This window comes from Dipodomys ordii, unplaced genomic scaffold (genome assembly GCF_000151885.1).
Source record: "Dipodomys ordii isolate 6190 unplaced genomic scaffold, Dord_2.0 Scaffold20, whole genome shotgun sequence".
In the NCBI taxonomy this organism is placed as follows: domain Eukaryota; kingdom Metazoa; phylum Chordata; class Mammalia; order Rodentia; family Heteromyidae; genus Dipodomys; species Dipodomys ordii.
The window spans coordinates 16,801,645-16,826,133 of NW_012267236.1; positions in this window are offsets into that span (position 1 = coordinate 16,801,645).

Genomic DNA, 24,489 nt, shown 5'->3' on the forward strand with positions numbered 1-24,489 from the left:
AACAGATCATCGAGTAATGAAACTTAGGTCCTTAAAGAAACAAGTCAATAAGGATGATGAAAGATTTTGAAGGGAAATTAAGATAATAACTATTTATCTCAATTTACTTTGACCACATGGTTTAAGTGTTTATTTTGAGCCCAGTGAAGGAATTGGAAATAAGATGCCCAAAGCAATTCCAGAATCTTCTGTCTTCAGTTTATATTCTGGCTAAAAAGTCCTGTTTATGGGATGTTTTATGGATGTGCCTTTTTGTAAATGAACTGTGGAAGCAAGGGCTGAATAACTGGAAAGTCAAAATACTGGCCCCCACCAAAGGGCTGATGTGTTTTCACTTTAGTCAATGAAAAAGTATGTAAAAGCCAGAAACAGAACCTATAGGAGATAACCATATATGGATGGATGGAAGATAGACAGACAGACAGACAGACAGACAGACAGACAGACAGACAGACAGACAGACAGACAGATAGATAGATAGATAGATAGATAGATAGATAGATAGGAATATTGGCTCATATGCTATCAGTGAAGACCAAAAAGTTTCACAACCTGTTGCTAGAGAACCAGAAAAACCATTGGTATAATGCAATGTGAGTCTCAAGGCCAGAGAATAGCAGGCTGACAGTGAAGGTCTCAGTCTGAGGCTCTAAGTTCAAGAGCCAAAGAGCACCAATGTGTGAGGCAGCAGGGATGGAGGCATTGGTTTATGCAGAGAGAATTTGTTCTTCTGCTTTATTAAAAAATGGCAGAAACTAATTGTACCAAGTGGTTTCATTGTGATATTTACAAGATTTACATCATGTGTTTTGATCCAGTTTACCATATCTACATTATTCTTCCAAGGTTTCATACTCCTTGCCATTGAGGCTGGAAAAGTTGAGCCTGGTGTTCAGGGCTCTTACTCCTGCACTACATTGCATCTGTGATAGAGTATCACCAACAGGGATGTTTAGAAAGCTTGGAATCATGGGGGTAGTCACATAGCTGTGGGGTTCCATCTAAAATGCACCTGAGCTGTAGATGGGTTCCCCCAACTCTATACCCACTCATACTCTCAGGCATAAGATACACAAAGCTAAGTACCTTACATAGGAATACTATGGGATGTGTCCTGCAAGGATGTTTTAGGTCTAAAGACTTAGTGAGAAGAAGATGAGGTACAAGAAGAGAAGGCTCAGGATAGGAATAAAGTCCAAGGGAAGTCAAGGGAAGATGGCAGGACAGTTTCATCTTGGGCTTTCAATGTGGTTATAATCCAACAAAGACCCATCTCAGGACATGCAAAGGCCCAGCCATGCTTAACTGTATACTTCCCGAGTCTGACACTCACCCAGAAAGCCTCCTACACATCTTTATTCCTGAGGTTTCTTTTTTTCCCCCAGTCTCACTGTCTCTCCCACACCTTAACTCTGTTATCTGATTCCTCACATAAGCCGGAGGCCGTCCTTGTTTTGACAATCCATTTGGACCTTTTTTCCAGTTTAATTATCCACAGATCTCAACTTGCACAGCGACAAACGCCTCCCTTCTTCAACAGAGTAGAAGATACTCCCACTACTCCTCCAAGCACACAGGACTGCGGTGTTTGCTCAGCTTCTTGGAGGTGTTGGAGAATTGTCAGGGGAGGTGGAGAGAAGGAGACGGGAGGAGGGAGCAGCCTACTTAATTCAGGTGTCACCTGCACTCAGAAACTCTCATAATCTTGCCAATTTATGGATTAGAGCTGACACTGATTTATAATTGTATGTTAAAATGTTCAAACTCATGACGTTCTATCATGAAAGACTTCATTCTTAGAAAAGTTCACAGTAAGATTAAGATGGCGTGGGGAGTTCTGGTTCTCAGCTGCCTAGCACAGACACAGCCTCCCTAATTAACACCATCTGCCACCAGTGGTCTTCATTTGTTCCTAGCAATGAACCTGCATTGAAACTCCATAATCATCTAAAGCTCAGAGTTTAGGTTAAAATCATCCTTAGTTTTATATATTGCCTGATTGGACAACTGCAAAATACCCTGTATCCAGCAGTGTAGGACCATGCAGAGCATTTCCACTGTCTAAAACTCCTCTGCACTTTCCGTATTTCTCCCAATCGCCCTCATCCCCAACCCTTGGCATTTGTTGATGTTTGTAATGCTTGCATGGTTTTATCTGTTCTACTACATTGCATTGTTTGAATCATACAATTATGGATCTTTGAAGACTGGCTTCTTTCAGCGAGAAATAGGCACTTAAATCTCATCCATCTCTTTTCCTTTTTATTTTTATGTTTAGTGCTATTCCATCATCTGAAAGTACCACAGTTTACACATCCATTCACCTACTGAAGCATATCTTGGTTGCTTCTAAGTTTGGGTTAATATGAATAAAGCTGTTATAGACATCATGCACAGCTGAGTACCAAGGCGCTAGATTGCTGGGTCCTATGGCAAAAGCATCCTTAGCTTTATAAGAAACTAACACCTGTCTTTTCAAAATGCCTGCAGCATGTTGCTGTCCCATCATCAGTAAAGGAGTAACCACTGCTCCTGTATCTCAGCAGCATCTGATGACTTAAAAAATATTCTTGAAATTTCATTTTGTCTTCTGAAGCAAGAATCTGTGATAAAAATCTCTCTCTTTCTCTCTCTCCTTCCCCTGCCCCTCTCCACTCTTCTTTTCAAAATATCTAGTCTTGTCTGTGAAGTATTTCAGAGAGAAGGTCCTATTTGGTATCACATGATGTGATACCATTTGTGATTTCCACAGTTACCTGTAAAAGGCCAGTTGTTTACAGATATATTTTGCCAAATCATGCAAAAACTTTTAAAAAGCATGTGTGAGATGGGGAAAGCAGAGGTTGCAAGAGCTTGTCTTGACAATCAATGACAACACTGATCTAATTAGAATGATCCACATGTAGCCTCTTTTTTGGGGGGGGTCCAGTCGTGAACTCTGGGCCTGGGTGCTGTCCCTCAGCTCTTCAGCTCAAGGCTAGTGCTCTACCACTTGAGCCACAGCACCACTTCCGGCTTTTTTTCTTTTTGCTTATGTGGTGCTGAGGAATCAAACCCAGGGCCTCATGCATGCAAGGCAAGCGTTCTACCACTGAGCCACCTTCCCAGCCCCCACGTGTAGCCTCTTTAGGGTAGCTTTTCCAAATCACAGATTGTGTTAGCCATCTTTCCATTGCTATGACAAAACACTTGAGGTAACCAACTTATAAGGAGGAAAGGTTTATTTTGGCTCACTATTTCATAGGCTTCAGTTCATTATTGCTTAGCTGCAATGCTTTGGGCCTATGGTGACCTAGCATATCACAACAAGAGCACCTGATGAAAGCACTTTATTTATAGGGAGACAACAACAACCCAAAAGACTAACCAAAGGGCCAGAATCCCAACATCCCCTTTCAAGAGTGTATCCCAAAGACCAAGCTTCCTTCTACTAACTCCCACCTCTTAAAGTTTCTACCACGTTCCCCAAAGCATCACAAGCTAGAAATCAAGAATTCAACTCCATAGGCTTTGGGCTGGATTTTACTTCCAAACTGTAGCAGCATGGAAATCTATGGCAGCACATGATCTATCTGCAACCATTTGTCCTGATCAGTAAGAAGAGAGCTGCCTCTGATATTCAACTTAGAACTTGAACAAACCCAGTTTGTTTTGGCCGTGGAGGCTTTTCCTGGAAGTTGTATGTGCCATTTCCTTTCCTTTTCCTTTGCACCTTATTTTAGTAGAATTTTTATTCTTTTTCCCATCTAAGGATTTTCAGCCACAAGGTTTTTCACTGCAGCAGTGCCCCTAGTTGGTGAGAGATTATTTTATGTGTTTTCATTTGACTACCAATCTTACATTTTACCTGAACCTAGATTAAAGTAAAGGAGGTAAGTAGTGTGGTTTCCTTCCTGAGCCTTAGAATAAGTTCTGCCCACGTAAGTCTTATACCTGACCATAGCACTCACTCAAACGAATCCCAACAACTGGTACAATGTGCTAGTATTTTCACCCTTCAATTTTTCCCTTTTTCGATGGCTATTGTCTCATAAGCATCATTAAAAGAGGTTACAATGTAGAACCAGGTTTCATATCTATGTGCTGCTGAAACTTTATTCATCTATTCTTTTGTTCAGCACGTAAGTATTGAGCATGTGTCAATTGTTGCCAATATTATAGCAATGTTAATGAATGTAATTATTCAAAGAGCTCAAATTATGCAAAAAGAAAAGACCAGAGAAAATGTGTATTAAGGATCGGATGTTTGACCACAATAAGCAGAATGACCTAGTCAGTCTCCTGTTTATGTAGACTGACTTCCCTTTCTCAATTGCATCAAGTAGCAATTTGGCCAACTAAAAGGGAGTAATCAGTAAATGAATTAGCAAGTTCAAACAAGAAGGACCTTTGGGAATGATCTCTAGGAAGTACCGAGGCAAAAAGCAGACAGTGGTTTGTCCAGTGTCCTGCAGTTCTCAACACAAAGCTGGAGACGTGTGGCAACCTGCCCCATTTTCTTCCCCTCTTCCATTAAGTCCAACAACGTCCCATTTCACTCGTTCACTAGCATTTTGTTTATGTTCTGACACATACTGTGTTTATCTTCTTGTTTTATTCTTCACTTAGCATTTCTGAAGATTAAGAAAAATACTTAAAGGATTTGAACTTTGAAATAAAAATAAAAGGCCAATAGGAAAGTTTAATGAATTTACCAACTTCTGTGTCTACAAAAGCTGACCTGTAAAATTTTGCATAGATAATATCCAAGGTTAAGGGCAGATAACCAGATAACTACCAAAAGACAGGCCTGTCAGTTCCTCTAGAGTCTATTAAAAAGTTAGGTAGAGCCAGGTGCTGGTGGCTTACACTTGTAATCTTAGCAACTCAGGAGGCTGCGATCTGAGGATGGAGGTTCAAAGCCAGCCAGGGCAGGAAAGTCTGTGAGACTCTTATCTCTAATAATCTAGCAAAAAACCAGACATGGCACTGTAGCTCAAGTGGTAGAGTGGTCACCTTGAGCTGAAGAGCTGAGGGACAGCGCCCAGGCCTAGACAGACAAAAAAAAAAAAAAAAGGTTGTTACAGATGAATTTGGTGAGATTTCCAAAAAAATAAAGAAAGCCTTCCTGTATTTTCTTCTTGACTGGCACCAAATTCTGCCAGACGCAGCTCAATGAGTCATGGTGCCTGATGTACTTACCAAAGACTGGGTAGCTGGCCGGCCACCTGCATCACTCCGGTCTGGGTTTTCAGGGTAAGCATATTTTTCATACAAAGGCAGAGTTTCTTTTCTGGAGGAAAGGAGGAGAGTAACTAGGGGAATATAGAACTTATTATTTCAACAAAATGCTTTGTAAAGTGATAGGGGAATTCAATATACTTACTCCTAGACAGTAGACAGTTAGAACTTCCCAGAAAAACTGAAATGTATACATCTCCCAAACTATCAGAGAAAAAGCTTCAGATGTGAGAGTAGCCAGACCGACTTTGGATCTCCCTTTGCATTTCTCACAGGCTGAGTTGCTATATTTCTGCATGCAAGGGGTATCACTACATGCAGGCTTTGTAGTGTTGTTTTAGGAGTAGCTGGTTATGCATGTGAAAAGCTCTGGCACCAGGTAGCTTTTTCAGTAAGAGTTAGCCAAGGCTAACAAGGTGGACCTATAAGAATAAATATTATTAGTGTATACATAAAATTCTTGGGAAACTGAGGCACAATGGGGTAAAGTAAGTCACTCCTGCCACCAAGGGGTCAATGGTGGGGCTGATGGCACACACAGTTGGTTAGCTTCCTCATTGGCATGCTGGTCTACCATCCCTCTGGCCTCTCAGTGGATGTGAGCTGGACAATATGATTCCACTTGCAGACAAGGGTGCTGTTTAGTCAGCAAGCAGCTCTAATATGCAGTAGCTGTGGAGAAGCTAACTCAGAAGGAACAGGGCTTGGAACATGATAGTGTGCACTCCTCAGGCTCGGAGTGTGGTGGACCCTGATCTCAATCACACACAGAGAACTAGGTCCATTTTCTCCCCTCTCCCCACAGTGGAGAGGTAACCACTCTGAAGCGCACTTGTTGAGTAGCCATGGAAGGTCCTGCCTCTTAAAGATCAGTTTCCCCAGTGGAAAGTGAGGTTGTCACGGAAATGGCATTTTGTGTACTGCTTGCTGTCTGTCCTCTGAGATCATGTTCTTCCCTCTGCAATCCACTTTCCACTGTGCCTCATAGAGGTTGGAAGGCCTAGGAAGCCCCTGAACTGCTCAGTCTCCCAGGAGGGGTGGGCATGCCTTCTTCTAGAGTTGCCCAGAGCAAGAGCTGCCATCGTGGGGTGTGTGGGCACGGAGCGGATTCCCACACACCCACACCGTGGCCAGCCAGAGAGGCTGACCACCCGTGCTCAGGCCTGTTCTCGCCACATCAGTCAACAGCCTGGGTGGCCTCTTTGTCACTGCAGGCAGAGTTGGCCACAGGATTGGTGAGGCCAACCACAGTGGCTCAGGCCCAGCTCCTTGTTCCTGTGGGTTCTAGTGTAACATGTGCATCTCAATTCTTCCGGCTGCTTCTTAGAGTGAGGCTCACTATGAAAGGCAATGAGGTCTTCATATAGAAGAAACTGATTTGTTCTAGGAAGATGCTTGAGCATGCTCATGGATCAGACCATAGAAAGATCATGGGTGGAAAGGCTCAGAGAGATACTGTAATCTGTTTTCATTCACTTGTTCATGTGCTCAGCAAATGTTTCATTAATAGGGGCGGGATATAAAATTATATCTAAGACACTGAAAGATAGCTCTGACATAATCTTAAAAACAAGGCAAGCAAAATGAAACTTCATAATTGATTGTGAGACAACCATTAAAAATATACTTCTTCATAAGTCAAAATGCAGCCATGATATACACAGGGGAATACAGGACTCAGAGGGAAAAATACCTCAGGCAACTTCTGCTTAGGAATGAGAGAGAGAAGGAAAAGATGACATAGGTCTTGAAGTAAAAGTTAAATGGAAAAAAAGAAATAAAAAAGAAAGGCAAAGAAGAGGATCATCTAGGCATCATCCATGTTCATAGGTCTTCAGCATAGTACACGGGAAAAGCAAGAATAAGAAATGTAGCTGGAGAGACAGACAAGTCCACAGAGGATGGAGATGATCTCAGACAGATGCAATCTCTCCCTGGACTAAAACAAATTGGATATAAAATTACAGAAACTTGTCTGAGAGCACATCTCTCAGCACATTACTCTAACCCGGACTCTCCAGATTACCTCTACAGCAACTAAAATTGTGCTTTAGGTAGAGTGGTCTAATTTCCTCTTTGCATCTAGTTGGAAAGTGCTGTTGTAAAATTGAGTTTGTACTTAAAATGTTTTGTTGTTATTATAAAGGTGAGGTACAGAGGGGTCACACTTATATGAGTCAGGTAATGAATACATTCTTTTTTCGATAATGTCACCCCTTCCCTTACTCTCTCTCCCAATTTTCCCTCCCATCTGCACCCACAAGTTATAGAGTTGGTTTTCAACATAATGCCTAGTGACCACCACTGCTTGCTAGTGAGCACCACTGCATTTGTTCCCCACTTTGTCCCTCCATTTCTGTGCCCCTTCTACCCTTCCCAAAACACATAATTATGCAAATAAGACAAAAAGAAAACAAAAACAGCAACAAAGAAAAAACCTTTGATTCCATTTCCTGGAATTCATTTCAATAAATATTATTTTATATGATCAGATGCACATAGTGAGTTTGTACTTTGTTCTTAATATATTTTTTATTGTAAAGATACTATACAGAAGGGTTACAGTTACATGAGCAAGGTAATGAGTCCATTTCCTATTGAGCATTGTTACACCCTCCTTTGTTTTTCCCCTACCATCCCTTCCTTCCCCACCTCCCCAACTCCTCCCTCCCATCTCCCCAACAAAGTTGTAAAATTCATTTTCAACATAGTGTCTTGTATGCCTCATTATTATAATGGGTCATCCTGAATCCTTATTTCAGCATTTTGTTATTTCCCTTCCCCTCCCCAAATTAGAAAAATGTATATACAAGATGCAGGACACTGGAATTAAATACAGTGACAACAGAGGTTATACCATGGGGGAAGAACATACAAAGAAACAAAAAAAATCACATAGTACATTATAAGTACACTAAAAAGAACAGCAACATAGCTTTTGACTTCTTCTGCTTTTCCTAGACATATACTAGTTATTGCAGATAAGGGAAACCATGGGACCTATGTTTCTTTGAGTCTGGCTTGCTTTACTTAATATACGTTTTTCTAAGACTTTCCATTTCCTAACAAATGAGATGGTGTCATTCTTTCTGATGGAGGCATTGAATTCCATTATATATATATATATATATATAGCATATATATATAGCATATATATATATAGCATATATATATATAGCATATATATATATATATAGCACATTTTCTTGATCCATTCATCTACTGAGGGACACCTGGATTGGTTCCATATCTTAGCTATGGTGAATAATGCTGCAATAAACACAGTTGTGATGGTAGCTTTACTATGGCCTTGTTTGTGATCATTTGGGTAAATGCCTAAAAGTGGGTTGCTGGGTCATAGAGTTGGTGGAGTCTTTTGAGGAACCTCCATACTGCTTTCCAAAATGGTTGTACAATAACAGGAAGGAACAGGAGAAACTCTAGGGCTCCTTGGCACAGATCCAAAGAAAGATTGGGCAAATGGGACCGCATGAAGCTTCAGAGTTTCTGTATGGCAAAGGATACAGCTAGCAAGATCAATAGAAAGCCCACAGACTGGGAGAAGATCTTCATTAGCTATACAATGGACAAGGGTCTCATATCTAAAATATACTTAGAAGGAAGAGCTGCCTATGTCTATAAGAGATAGAGAAATACCTACTCAGGATGTTTGGCTTGACTCTACTTTGAGTGAACAATACTTGTGACATCTTATGAGGGTGACTGGCTACCTATATGTCTGTCTATGTACATCTGTAAAAGTGTGTGTAAGTTTTAACCAAAATAACTTTAAGCTACTAACAGCTTACCAATAAAGGTGCTGCATTAAATGCAAAGCTATGGTAACTCAAGAGAAAACAATAGGGCTGTACTATCAGCCTTGCCTCTGAAGCACATTAGGCACTGATAGCAGAATCCATTGAATGCTCATGCGCATCATGGTGTACATATTTATTCCTATTGTATCTCCATTGAGGATACATATCCACTTTAAGTCAATTAGAACTTGAGGCAAATTCATATCAGAAAAAAATCTGTCACATAGAAATAAAATACTCTTTTGAATGTATATAGGTCTTTAGGTTTGTAAAAGGATTTAATCTTTTGTTGTTTCTATTTGTTTGTTTGAGTCTCATGATCTTTTCTTGACGCTCCACCTGACAGACAGAAAAACTAAAGCACAGAAAGCAGTACCTTGTCCAAACACCCACATTCAGATGTTAGCAGAGTCTAGACTCACATGCAAGTCTCTCTGCTTCGATGTCTGAGCTATTTCCCATGTGACTAGCTGTTAAAGGATATGGAAGTAAGGATCAATAATGAGGAAAGTCATGTTCAGAATGGAAAAGACCTGGAAGTGGGAGTGTTCATGTAATTCATGTCAAGAGAGTTTTTGATCAGCAAGGTTTGCTGGTACATACCTATAATGTCAGCACTCAAGGGCTGAGGCAGGAGGACTGGGACTATACAGTGAGTTCCAGTTCCAGACCAATCTAGGCTATGTTTCCCACACACACACACTCAAAATATGAAACAAGAAAGGATAAAAAGAGGAGAGAGACAGAGGAGGAAGAGGAGAGAGGAGGAGGGAAAGGAAGAGGAAAAGGAGAAAGGACAACAACAATGAGGAGGAGGAAGAGGAGGAGGAGACAAACAAGGAAAGGAGGAACGAAGGAGAGAAAGAAAAAGAAAAAGAAAGGAAGGGAGGGAGGAAGGAAGGAAGGAAGGAAGAAAGGGAGGGAGGGAGGGAGGGAGGAAGGGAGGGAGGGAGAGAGGGAGGAAGGGAAGAAGGAAGAGGGAATGTGGAATTTTGACTAATACTATGTTTCACAGAGAGTCCAAATTCCTAAGCAGTTCTGGGAATGCTCATTATGAGCATTTGCCACTGAGATTGCCAAGTACTCTAAGCTGTTCAATGCCCACAGGATTCAGACGGAAATCTTCTGCCCAGTGTCAAAGGTCAACATTTCAGTCTCTGCTGTTTAGAACCAAAGACTATAACATACCAACTTTATCTTGGGAAGACAATGTCAGGAGAAATAAAACTGTTCCTCTGATTATAGATATGCATACATTTTTATATCTTCTGGATATCTTATATTTTCTTCTTTTAAGATCATTCCAGGAAGATCAAATAGAAAGAATGAAAGTTTACTATAAAGTGACATTGGTATTGTGACAATCAACTTTCTGTGTCGATAATAAATACTTGAGATAATTAACTTACCAAAGACAAAGATATATTGTGATTCATAGTTTGGGAAGTTTCTGTCTGTGATCACACATTCACTTTGCTTTTGGACCTGTAGTGAGTGAAGTAGCATATGATAGAGAGGGCATGAAACAGAACACCACTCACATCATCCTGAACTGGGAAACAGAAGAGAAAGGAAAAGATCGGGTTCTGTTATCACTTCCAAAGGCACTCTCCCAATGACCTAAAGACCTCCCACAAGGCCTCAGCCCCTAAAGTTTCCACCACCTCCCAAGGTCACCACCTTGAGGACTAAGCACACAACACTGGGCTTTGGAGGACGTCTAAGATCCAAGCTGCAGCAGGTATTTTTATCTTTAAAAACAGAATTTCCTAAGATCTGATCCATCATTGACATGTTTGGTTCTAAGGACTTGCCTTTGTTTAATGTCTCAGTGCTGGCCTAACCTTCTCTGTGAAATAGTAATGGCCCTTTTTCTGAAAGCAAGGATCTAACCCAAGTAGTAGTTCATGGTGTTCGTGATGTTTCAAAGACTATAATGTGAAGAAATTGACTAATGGTCTAATGCTTCCTGAACCTGGGATGAAAATTCCCTTTTTAACTCAGCCGAGTCCGTTTCTGTGGAGAACCTTCCCAAAAGCAAAACAATTGCGTAAGCAAGCCCCTGCTAGATAGCTTAATTGGTACATTTATGTTAGTCATGTAAATGAGGTTCGTTTTATATTTTGCCAATCTTTCCTAGTGTAACAGCACTGTTCTTGTGTCAAGAATTTCAAATAAATGTTTTGTGGTATGATTAGAATCTGACTAGACTGCCCCTCAATTACCTGTGAACGTGTTGATTCTTGTGCCCATGGTGGATGAAGGGGATTTGGAAGGTGTTCGTATGTCCCCTTTTATCATCTCTTTGGATCAATGGGAACACCAGCTATGCTGGGGTTGAAGTTCCCTGAAGCAGGTTTGGAAGGAGGGCCAAGACTCTGAAACTGTAGCATGCTGGGCTTGTCCAGAATCTTGTCTCTGTTCTGCTACCAACCAGCATCAGCCCCCAAATATGTGGCTATTTCATTCTTCCTCATCTCCAGGACAATCTCTGCAATCTACTCATTCCCTGACCCTGGCCCAGATGTTAGCAAAATAGACTCCTAACGCCTTTCCCTCAAAATCATCATTCCAGAGGGACTGGGTGATGTTTGGAAATGAAAGTCTGAAAAAAAGTTTCACTTAAAACTTTCCTATAGGTTGCTCTGCACTGCCCAGTGGATGGACATGGAAAATAAGACCCCGCTGCCCATCACCTGTGACTTCTCCACTCACTTTTCTGTGTAGGTGAGAGAAAACTGGCACCTGCTGGGGTTGCAGAGCCACAAATTCAGTAAGTTGGACGGAACATCTTTCCATTGGCTTCTCTGAAAGTTGCAGGGTGCGAAATTTACAGTTGATCTTCAGATAACCCCTCAAGTTCTCAAAGAACCAAGAGGAATCTCACTTGCTTGTGGCAAGGAGGGAAGAAAGTGCCAATTATTGAAGTAGCCCTGAGCATTCTCCATGGCAAAAGCCTGCTTTCCACTGTTCTCCACAGAAATTATTTCACCAGGTCTTAATCCCACCTAGATAAGGGAGTTCCTCTCACTTTACTCCTCTGGCTTCCTGCATCTTCCATAGGGAGAAACTAGCATAGAAAATTAAGCCAGCTATGAAGCTCTTACAGGTTCTCAAAGTTGGACTTTGTATAGAACTTGGTTCTTTTAAGGGCCAAATCTAGGCTGACTTTTCATTTTAGCCTGCATGTCCCAAGAGACTGAGTTAGCAGGAAAGCTCTCAAGAGAAAAAAAAAAAGCAGTAGGATCAAGCCCCTCCATCAGGATTATCCAATCCCAGTTGACTAAAGGGAGGTCCACCATAACCTGCTTGGCTCTCACACTCAGATATCAGTAGAGGATTGTTCTCTGAGTGTTGCTCAGTAAGTATGATGGCTAACTTTTTGTGCATCATGATTATGCCATGGGTACCAGATTATACAATATTTCCAAGTATGTTGGTGAAGGTACTTATGAAAAAGATTGGCATTCAAATGGGTAGATTTGGAGAAATATATTGCCCTCCTGGGTATGGGTGGAAATCTTTCATCCACTGTGGGTCTTATGATTTGAATATATCCCAAGATTCCATATATAGGAAACCTAATCTACCAATGCAAATGTATTGACAGAGACCTTTGAAAAGATGATTAACCACAGCATGAAGGCTTTGCTTTCATAAAGGAATTATTGTTGTCCTGAGAAAGGGTTAGTTATTGCAGGAGTGGGTTTGTTATAAAAGCAACTTTGGGTGTCTTATATCACATAGATGCCCTCTGCTAAGGAATGACACAGCAACAAGACTTGTCAGGTATAGCCCCGAATCACAGACTTTCTAGCCTCTAGAAGCATGAGCCAAGTAAATTCTGTTATTATGAATTTCCTATTGCTTGATATTCTGTGATAGTAGTACAAGATCAACTAGAATAGGACTAAGTGGAACAAAAAGGTACAATAAGAAGGATGCATTCCATATTGCTTCCTGCCCTCCTGCTTGAGCTGGAACCTTAGTCTCATCCTTTCCTCGAGCTGGAACAGCACCATTGCTTTCCTTGGGCTACTAGACTGCAGGCAGCAGTAGACTGACTCTATACACAAAAGAATCAAGTGACCACCATGCATTAAATTATCATCTGTCTTCTCCTTATCTATCTGCCTATCATCTATCCATCCCACTATCTATCTCTAAGAAACCTGACTAACCTGGAAGCTTAGAACATAAAACTCAGTTATGCAGTTTTCTTTTTCGATAGTGGGGCCTGAACTCTGGGCCTGGGTGCTGTCCCTCAGCTCTTCAGCTCAAGACTAGCGCTCTACCACTTGAGCCACAGTGCCACTTCTGGCTTTTTTTCTTTTTTGCTTATGTGGTGCTGGGGAATTGAACCCAGGGCCTCATGCATGCAAGGCAAGCGCTCTACCACTGAGCCATCTTCCCAGCCCCTGCAGTTTTCTTTATAACTCATAGGCAGTTTTCTGAAACTATATGATCCTTTGTGTCCTCAAATAGTCCTAAAAGTATGTTAACCAAAAATAAAAATCAAACTACCACTAAATACTTCTTTGGAGTATTTCCTGAGAGGCATGTCCTTAAATAAAGATGCTTAAAATAAAATAAAAGTCACTTTCTTATTTCACAGAACAGCATTTTCATGAGATGGAATGTAAGCCAGAAATCATAACAAAAACAATTGGTGTGTTCAGCTCCAAATAAAGCCAGAACTAACTTCATGGCATAAACTACGATATTTTACTCACTGTCATCCATATTAAACATTTAAAATGTTCAGAATAAACTAGAAAAAATGCAATCTAAATGGCAAAAAAGTAATAACTTCAGTAACACATAGAGAGCTCTTTTCAACCTATGAGGAAGAAGCTAACCTCTCAATTTTAAAAAGGGTAAACACAAAGTTACAAATGGACTAGAGTATAAAGAAAATGCAAATGGCCACTGAAAATAGTTGGAGGACCAAAAACAGATATGTCACTTCTTATCTGAAAAATTAACTAAACAAAATCAGTGTTGGTGAGTATCTAAAGCACTGCCTTTCAGCTCCGGCTGTACAATAAGAAACCCAAAGACATGCATGAAATATTGATGCCAACATCTGCTTCTGACATAAAGCCTTAACTGCTGTGGGAGTTGCCCTTCCACCAAAACCAGCTAGCAAAACAGACAAACACATGAAACAACTGTTTTCAGATACAGGGTAACAGGAAAAGCAAGCTGTTATCCCTAGGAGAAGAGAAACAAAGGAGGTGAACCCCACAGTGGCCCAGTTAGCTGCCTGGAGGCAGTTTCCAGGACACAGTGCAGAAGGGGAGAACCCAAACAAAACCCAGCAGTCTCACTGCCTTGAAAATAGAGACTGGAGTTGCAGGAAGCCAATTAGCAAGACGAGAGTCTGCGGGGCTGAATACTAAAAAGGAAAGGCTTCATAGCGAGTTCTAGAAATCTATAGGAGGGACCCTCAAATCTTTGACTAGCAACCCCTTCGTGCACAGGGAAAACCTGAGGGACAAGTAGGAGGGTAGATATGAAGCCGAGAAAACAACAGGCTGAGCAGTCCCAGGAGCCCAGGAAGGATTGTTCATGTAGTGAATATAGCCATCAAAAGGCATTGACTCAGTAATGAGACTAAATTAGACTAAAAGTTTCTGTAGATTCTCTCAAAGCAAGTTTGAAAGCCATCTCTGAGTCTCTCAAGATTATCAGTGACTATTTTCATGCCAATGAAAATAGTTCATCTTCAATTCTTACAATACAATACAGAACGCAACACTATATTAAAAAATGCAATGTTGGGCATCGACTAAAAATTCACCAGCTTAACAAGTAGACAAAAAAGCAAAAAACTATAATCCATAGGTCGGAAGAAAAAATAATGAATAGATATAATGAATAGATTGTTCTGATGGAATCAGCAGATAGTACATTAAAATGACTAATATGAGGAGTGGAAAAAGCTGATCAATGAATATACTAAAGATATAGTTAGACAGGATTAGTAGTTCTGCTGTATTCTGTCCAATAAGGTATCTATAGATAACCATGAAAAAATATGTATTCCAGTAAGCTGGGACAAAGGACTCAAATGATTTCATCAGAAATAATAAATATTTGAAATATTTTTCCTGACTTAAAGACAATTTATATTTAATGTATCATAATTTAATGTATCAGAACATTATTACCCCATTGATATAATATATACAACTTTTATGCATCTACTTGGCAGTTAAAATTAGTTTAATGTTAAGACATTCTTATAAATACATTTGAATAACTCAAGAATTGACAGAAGCATGAAGATGCTGTGAAGGTAAATGATTGGTATAATAAGACACAAACAACTTAAAAAAATATGGCACCTAACACAAAAATACACTAAAAGTGATCACTAGCACATTAGACGTGCAGGAGAAATTATTAGTGACTATGGAAGCAGAATACAAACTCTTCAAAATGAAACACAAAAAGAAACAAATGAAAATAATGTTTTTTTTAAAAAACATGGCGTTGTTGACCTTTTGATCAATGTTATGCCAACTAACACATATGTAAAATAACTTACCGGAGAAGAGAAAGGTATGGGGGAAAAGATGTTCCATTAAACACTTTTAAAAGAGAGAGCTCTTTAGACAGGAGGAAAATAAAAATAAGTAGAGAGACTGAATGAGGAGCATTCAGTATGAAATGAGAAGTCTTTAGGTAAATGAATGCAAAACATCTTTTCATTTTTTTTACAGTAAATTTTTGGGGTGTGGAAATCATAATAAAATAGTGTGTATTTTGTTGCTACTCATACAGTCAGTGTATGACAACAATAACATAAAAAGACTAGTAAAGAAAATAAGAGTGATTGAAAGTAAAACAAATTATAGACAAAATGAAATCTTAGATATATAAAATTAATCACTAAAAAGTGGTTTAAAAATGAAACAAGAGCAAATAACATGTAAAGTAACTAAAATACTGGTAACAAGCTATTTTTTTAAACAATCAGTGCTGGGTGCTGGTAGCTCATGTTAGTAATATTAGCTACTTAGGAGCTGCAACCTCATGATTGTAGTTTGAAACCAGTTCTAGTCCATGAGACACTTATCTCCAATTACCTACCAAAAAGCCAAAAGTAGAGCTGTGCCTCAAGTGGTAGAGCACCAGCCTAACACCTGCACTAGCACTAGCTGAATTCAAGCCCAAGACCAGCATAGAAAGCAAACAAATAAAACAAAGCATCAATCATTAAGACAAGTTATTGATGCATTAAAACAAATGATTTGACACTATAATTAAAATTCAGATTATTTAACTGGTAAAAAAGATCCAATTACTATATTTTCAGCAGGAAACCCAGTATAAATATAAAGTATAAACATGTAAATACACTAAAATGAAGAAAATGTACTGACTAAACATTAATCAATAGAAAAATTAAGATTCTATATCGGTGTCAGAAAAAATGTTTTAGAACAAATGATTGCAGAGGTAAATCAGAACCTTCTTGGAGACGTTAAGATAAATTAATTAGGAGGATATAACAATTCTAAATTTATATAAACCAAATAAAATAGCTTACATAGGCAAATACATAATCATGCTTGCAGATTTAAACACTTGTTTCTTAGTAATTGATAAAACAAATAGAAAAGGCACAAATGACAGAGTTCAAAAGCAAGTTGACCAAATTGATATTTATAGATTATACAACTTAAAAGTAGCAGAATACAAATTACCTTCAAGTACACATAAAATATTTATCAAGATGAACAATATTCTGGAGTATGTAAAGTATTTAACTAAATTTAGATCACATCTTTTTCTTCTGATCAAAGTAGAACACAAAATCAATAGCAAATTTATATCTTGAAAATCTCCTAAATATTTGGAAATACATTTCTTAAAAAAAAACTAGGTAATCAAGGTCAAGATAATGGATTAGAAACTTCCAGAGCTTTACTTTGTGGGTGAAAAGAATCAAGGTAACATTGAGGAGACTATATTCTGAAGAGCAAACTAGGAATCGCATCAGTAATATCACAACTGAGCTGACAGGACAGTGGAAAAGCAAGAACAAGTAGAGAAAAGAAGGAGGAAAGAGTCTGCAGCTTCAATCCTGGCTCCTCACAAACACAAAGCCACACCCACAAGGTAAGACAAGCATCCTTGGTGACAGACTGGCACCTAGCTACAGAATAAATTCATGTATCCATCCCACAAGTCTTAAACACAAGATAAGGATATGGTATGCCAGAGACTACAGTGCTGTGCAGGCCAGCACAGAAATGGGAAAAAAAATTTTTTCCTTGTCATTCCCCTATCTTGGAGTGTTCTAGATAGGTGGAAGCCCGTTGTTTGAGACCTTACTACTATAGGACTGAACACAAAAAAATGTAAGAATTCTTTTTTTTTTTTCATCAGTCGTGGGGCTTGAACTCTGCACCTGGGCACTGTCCCTCAGCTCTTCAGCTCAAGACTAGCGCTCTACCACTTGAGCCACAGCGCTACTTCTAGGTTTATTGGAGGTAAGAGTCTCACAAACTTTCCTGCCTGGGCTGGACTTGAACCATGATCCTTAGATTTCAGCCTCCTGAGTAGCTAGGATGACAGGCGTGAGCCACCGGTATTCAGCTTGCAAATTAACAGTTCTTTAAGTCATGAGTTACTCTGACACAATATCTGGATGAGAAACAGCCACAAAAGAGACTGAAGAGAGGGGGTGTCTGTGATGTGGACCCACAGATCATTTGAAGCAAGCTTAACCTGTGCCCATAACAGTGGTTGGTGGCCACAACCTCTCTAGAGAAGAACAAGCCTCATCATCTGATCTAAAGATCACCATGAAAACAGAGCTCCAAGCAGGTGTCTGATTGGCCTCTGACTCCTGGCTGCATAGGGAGCAATGAGAGTTCAGAGCCCAGACTCAATGAATTATGCTATTTCTCTCAGTCTTCTTGCTCTCATTGGGTAGTTAACTGCTGGGCAGGGTTGGAAAGTAATGCCAACAGCAGGCAGAGTTCCTGATTCCTCGTTATCTTCTTCTAGTCCATAACTCAGTCCTCTGTTAGCTCTGACCTCTGATGCACTGAGAGGCTACCCGAAGCTTGGTTACTTGTCATTTTTGACCTTTCCCTGGGAGGGAATGTGTGGAGACAGTGGGGACTTGTCCCCACCCACAGGCTGCAAATCTCATTGGGGCCCACAGCAGCTCCCTGTCCACAAAGAAGTAAAGCTTCTAAAGTGAAAGCCCCCCTGAAGTGGATAACTGAGGGTGGTTGGCTCCACTTTCAATCTACATATAGCACAAAGCTGCATTAAGAATTGCAAGACTCCAGACATTTTTCTTCTCTGTGAGTGATGCTGTGGGTCAAGGCTAGTGCTTTGAGCCTGTGAGTACTGAGCTATATGTCCAGTACAGTGGTGAGAAAATGCACATTGATCTTGCCATGATCAAGTCCTTGCATACCTAGAGCATGTCAACTAGAAGATTATAGGTGGCTAAAACTTCCACACAATGGCATGGCCTTCAATGTAGACATGTCAGAAATATGAGGACAAAAAGGCATTGTAACACCTTCAAAAGTTGATCATTTCACAGTGGAGGACAATGGTAGTGAAGTTCATGAAATCCCAGATGAAGAATTCAAAAGAATTCTTATCAGATTGATCAACAAAATTTAAAAGGCCATGGAAAAGTACATGAATGAATTCCCAGAGAAGGCAAATGCATAGCTGAATGAAATAAGAAAGACAATGCAGGAAATAAAGAGGAATTTAATAAAGGTAGAAAATGATGGAAAATAAAATTGAAATTCTAGAATTGTAGAGATTAATAAAGTCAAGTAGAAAACTCAGTTGAACGTTCTACCAACAGATGTCTTACAGCTAAGGACAGGATGTGTGGGCTTGAATGCAAAGGATATGAATTAGATTACTCAGACAATGATAAGGAAAAAACTAAGAAAATATTAAGGAAACAATATTTAAGGCCTCTGTGAAAGCATTAAACACAAAACAAACCTGTGAATGAGGGGGATAAAAGGAGCACATAGTTTTAAGGAAATGGAAAGACTTGAAAAAAATTATATTAAGGGAAGTAAGCCAGATCCAGTGTAGGTTGCACATTTTCCCTCATCTGTAGTGGTTAGAACATGCCTATAATCTGTAATTCTACAAGTAAACCCAATGGGTGATAAAAGACAAAAAAGTTACACTGGGGTATGATAAGTTAGACAGGATCACAAAGGCTTATTAGCTATATGCATATGATCATACAAAATGATGTTTATCTAAATGAACTACAAGAAATGGAAACGAGGCTATTTTTGCTATTTTTTGTTTTGGTTTTTCCTTCCCCTTCATCACTATTTTTGATTTCTATTGTTTTTGTGTTGTATGTAAGTTTATCTGTTTGGGGAGAGTGAGGGGGATCACAGAACTTGTGGGAGCCAAGGGTAAACAAATGCAGCAGCGATACTCACTAGACACTATGTTGAAAATGAACTATACAATTTGTGGGGGAGAGGAGTCGGAGGGAAAAACTGGGAGAAAATGAGGGAAGAGGGGACATGTTCACAAAGAAATGTACCTATTACCTGATTCATGTAACTGTAACCCTTCTGTACATCACCTTTACAATACATATTAATATTTTAAAAAGAAGTGCAAATTAAAGGCACAAAAATATAAAAAATAATAAGAGACATGTTGTAAATCTTGAGGTGGACATTCAGATACAGGATGCTTTCAGAACAGCAAACAAGGCCAGAAAAAACACTGATTACACAAATAAGACAAGAATATTGAAAGCTACGAGACAGATGCACCATTTCTCATATAAAGGGATAACTATCCAGGTTGACACCAGATACACAGCGGGTATAGTGTGATAAACTCCAACCCCTGAAAGGAAATAGCCACAAACCTAGATTATTGTATCTGGTAAACCTCAAGGGGACAAAAGATAAATGTAAAGGAGGGATGGTTTGAAAGAGGAATACAAATAGAATGAGGCAGAATAAATGGACTGATGGATGATGAATATGATCAAATTGCATTAAATTCATGTATGAAAATCAAATAACAATATCTTAAGGGAAGATATGCAGATCCCTAGAGGACAATAAAAAGTCTAGAAAGAGACCCCCACATTTTTAAATCTTCCATAATATATTAAAAGAATTAAGAATGACTAGGCCAGCACTGAAGAAGATAAGGAAATCCTACTTACATGTAGGAAGATAAACACAATTATAAAAACAGGTAAAATCTCTTTAGACCAGCAAGTAAGTAAATGGGTTTGGGGAGGAGGAAGAAACAATGACATGAAGTACAACAATGCTAAATGTTAAGAGTCTCCATTCACTAATCTAAAGACAGAGACTGAGTTGGTATGCTTGTACATGCCTGTAATCCATCTACTTGAGAGTCAGATAGGAGAAGAGCACATATTTTCTCTCATTGCAAAAATTTAAACCTCAAGGGGACAAAAGATAAATGTAAAGGAGGGATGGTTTGAAAGAGGAATACAAATAGAATGAGGCAGAATAAATGGACTGATGGATGATGAATATGATCAAATTGCATTAAATTCATGTATGAAAATCAAATAACAATATCTTAAGGGAAGATATGCAGATCCCTAGAGGACAATAAAAAGTCTAGAAAGAGACCCCCACATATATGGCAGATTGACTTTTTTATTCAGTGGGGAAAATATAATCACTTTAATTTTTAAAATGTTGCTGGAACAATTGGATATCCATATGCAAAGCAGTAATGAATCTCAAATATATTTCCCAGCATATGAAAAATCATCTCAAAATGGCTACTAGATCCAAACATAAGAACTGAAAATTTAAAAGTTGTAGAAGAAAAAAAAAGAGTCTTTTCACATTTATTATGGGCAAAGTTTTCTTATATAGAAAAAAGGTATTCTTTTTAAAATGATTTTAAAACTAAGCTTTATTAAATGAAAAATATTCTTCAAAAGATGCTATTTGAGAGCAATTAGGTCTTTCTTTAAAGTTTTCACAAGGATTTAATTAATTAAAACAGGGAGAAATAGAAGCAAAAATAAAGAGAGAGAGAACATTTCTTGTTCCCCATGAAGGAAATGGGAGTTAAAAGTTAGTTCTAAAGAGCAAATGCTTAGAAACTATGTATCTCATGAAGTTTGGATATCCAGAATACATAAATGTGCATGTATTTTTATATGAAAGTGGAAAATCCTTCCAACCCCATAAAAAGAAGCAAGTACACTAATTAAAAAAGCTAAGTTTGGAGAGATACTTCATGGAAGAAGACTTATGGTCCTCATACACATGAGGAATACTCATTATCATTGGATAGTAGGGTATTGCAAGCTGTAACTTTGGTATAGTGAAAACTGAAATATGACCAAAACAGGTATTGTCAAGGATGGGAAAACACAAGAGCATTTATGCAATTCTGGAAGAGAAGCAAATCATACACTGTTGTGGTCTGGATATCAAAATTCTCCCCACCCTCCTCAAAGAATTTTACTTTTTATTATTTTTATTACCTTGAAATAGTTGTGCTAAGAAGTTGCCATTCAACCATCAGTATGTGAATAATCTTGAGTAATATCACTCCTTTTATTATTCTCCCTCCTCTCCCAACCCAATCCCTCCCCTCAATTTTCTTTCTTCCTTTCTTGCTTTCCTTTCTTGCTTTCTTTTTTCTTTTCTTTCTTTCTTTCTTTCTTTCTTTCTTTCTTTCTTTCTTTTTTCTTTTCTTTCTTTCTTTCTTTCTTTCTTTCTTTCTTTCTTTCTTTCTTTCTTTCTTTCTTTCTTTCTTTCTTGTCAGTCGTGGGGCTTGAACTCGAGGCCTGGCCACTGTCCTTCAGCTCTTCAGCTCAAGGTGAGCATTCTACCACTTGAGCCAGAGCACCACTTCCAGTTTTCTGGTGCTTAATTGGAGATAAGTCTCAGGGACTTTCCTGCATGGGCTGGCTTTGAACTGCTATTCTCAGATCTCAGCCTCCTGAGTAGCCAGGATGACAGGTATGAGCCACTGGCGCCCAGCTTCAATTTTCTTTTGTAATTCAAATTATTTTTCATTTATTATTTTTTGCATTCTTTGACATGTTTTCTAAACTGAACTTTATGCTACAACAAAATGATCATAATTTCATAGGATGTGCATTTATAAAAATAGCAAGGTGAAAAGGAATGAGAAAGCTGTCTTAGAGAAAGGGGTTAACGTCATCCGCTTCTTTACCATACCTGCAAAACAAAATTTACCTGAAATGCAGAAGTTGGGAGGACCTCAAAATCGTATCTTTTTTTGGTGGGAGTGGGGAGTACTTGGATTTGAACTCAGGGCCTCATATTTTCTAGCCCGTTCTCTACACCTTGAGACATGCCCTAAACTAGCAAATAATTTTGCTCTAGTTATTTCTCAGCTAGAGTCTCATACTTTATGCTTGGGATGGTCTTAGACCATGATTCTCCTATTTTTGCCTTCCATACAGCTGAGGTTACAGATGTGATCCACTATGCTTGGTTTATTCTTTGAAATAAGGCCTTGCCGAACTTTTTTTGAGTGGGGAGGAAAGTTTGCCTCAAAGCATGATCTTTTTGCCTCTGCCTCATATGTAGTTAGGATTACAGATATGAGCTGTCATGCCTGGTTCTTTATTATTTTATAGGGGCTTGAAGCTAAGAGTCTTAGAGGAGACTTTGGACTGTTGAACAACGTTGAAACTCTTAAGACTATGGAGGGGTGAGTGGGAATCTTTGCATTGCAAGATGGAATTGAGCCTTTTGGAGGGAGGCCAGTGGTGGAATGCCATGTTTTAGAGGCTTGGTACCCAGTTGGTGGTGCTGTTGATAGTCAGTTGGATTAATCCATGGATGAGTTCATACTAAATGAACTATTAGAAGGTGGGTTCTGGTTGGAGGAAATAGGTCATTGGGGTGTATCTTTGAAGGTTGTATATCACTTTTACCCCTGAGTGTCTGCCTGCCTCTCAGCCTCCTGTCCACCATTAGGTGAGCTGCTCTGCTTCACCACATTCTCTTTGCCAGGATATTCAGCCTCCCATGGTCCACGGCCATGAAGCCGGCTGACTGGAGACTGCGATCTCAGAAACCACAAAAGGATCCTTTATCCTTCCAACTTCCTCTCATTTACTATATAGATGAAACACTAATACAAGTTGTAACAAGGGAAAATAGTTATATAATTTCCCATGGTGTTAAATCCACAATCTCACTCGTAGGTTTTTACCTGAGAGAAATAAAAACATATGTCCACAAAATATGTGGAATTAAATGTAGAGAATACCTTTATTCATAATAGCTAGTGGGTAGTAGCTTTAGTCCCAAACTGGAACTACTTCAAATGTCCAACAATTGGTAAATGAATCTGAAAATTGTGGGTGATTTTTTAAAGACTTATTTTCCTTTGTTTGGTTCTTATTCTGTTGGAGAGCATAGTGTGTTATTCCAAAGGGAAGCCAAGCTCTACCACTCTCAGCTCTGTGGGAATCAGCCCTCTCTCTCGTTCATGGCTCATCGGAAAGTAAATTCAGGATTTTTTTTCTAAAAGTTTAGTAATGTATATTCTGCAGAAAGGCACATTTGTGCTTGGATATGACAACAATCTTCTTCTGCAGATTTCTCTGAAGGATATAATCAAAGAAGCATCATAGAATAGGTAAATAGATGTATGCAGCATAGCACTAATTGATACCAAAACAAATTCAGAACAATTTATATTTTCATGAGAAAAGAAATGGTTAAGTAGTATATCCATTCTGTATATTCACAATACTCTAAGTTTTAAAAATATTACAATTGATAGATAAATTTCATTTAAAAACTATCCATGATATAGCAAGCAAAAATGTGGGCTGTAAAACCTATATAATACCCTATAAGATGACATCATCAGTGCATACATATATCATGAATGTATGAAACAGACATTGATGTTCCATACTATTTCTTTATGGGAAGATTTCAGGTAACTTTTTATTTATGTTTTAATGCAAGTGGCTTTCATGTACCATGCAAGCATATTTACTATCAAAAAAATATAAGCATTTTTAAAAATAGGATTCAAAAATGGAAAATAAGTTGTATACTTGCTTACTCAAGTTATTTACCAAAAGTGCTCTAAAGAGTCCTTTAAAAATTTTTATTGTAAAGGTGATCTGCAGAAGGGCTACAGTAATACAAGATATTTGAGTACATATCTTTTATAATAGTGTTACTCCCACCCTCATTTTCTTCCATTTCCTCTCCCCCCCATTTCCCTTCCCACCAAGTTGTAGAATTGATTTCCAACATAGTGTCTAGTGAGTATCACTGTTGCCTTGGTTCACCCTTTGCCCCATTGTTTCTGTGGTTTCCCTTCCCTTCCCCAAATCAGATAAACTTATATACAAGACAGAGGGTACAGAAATAAAAAACAGCGACAATGGGGAATAAATCAAAGCAGGAAA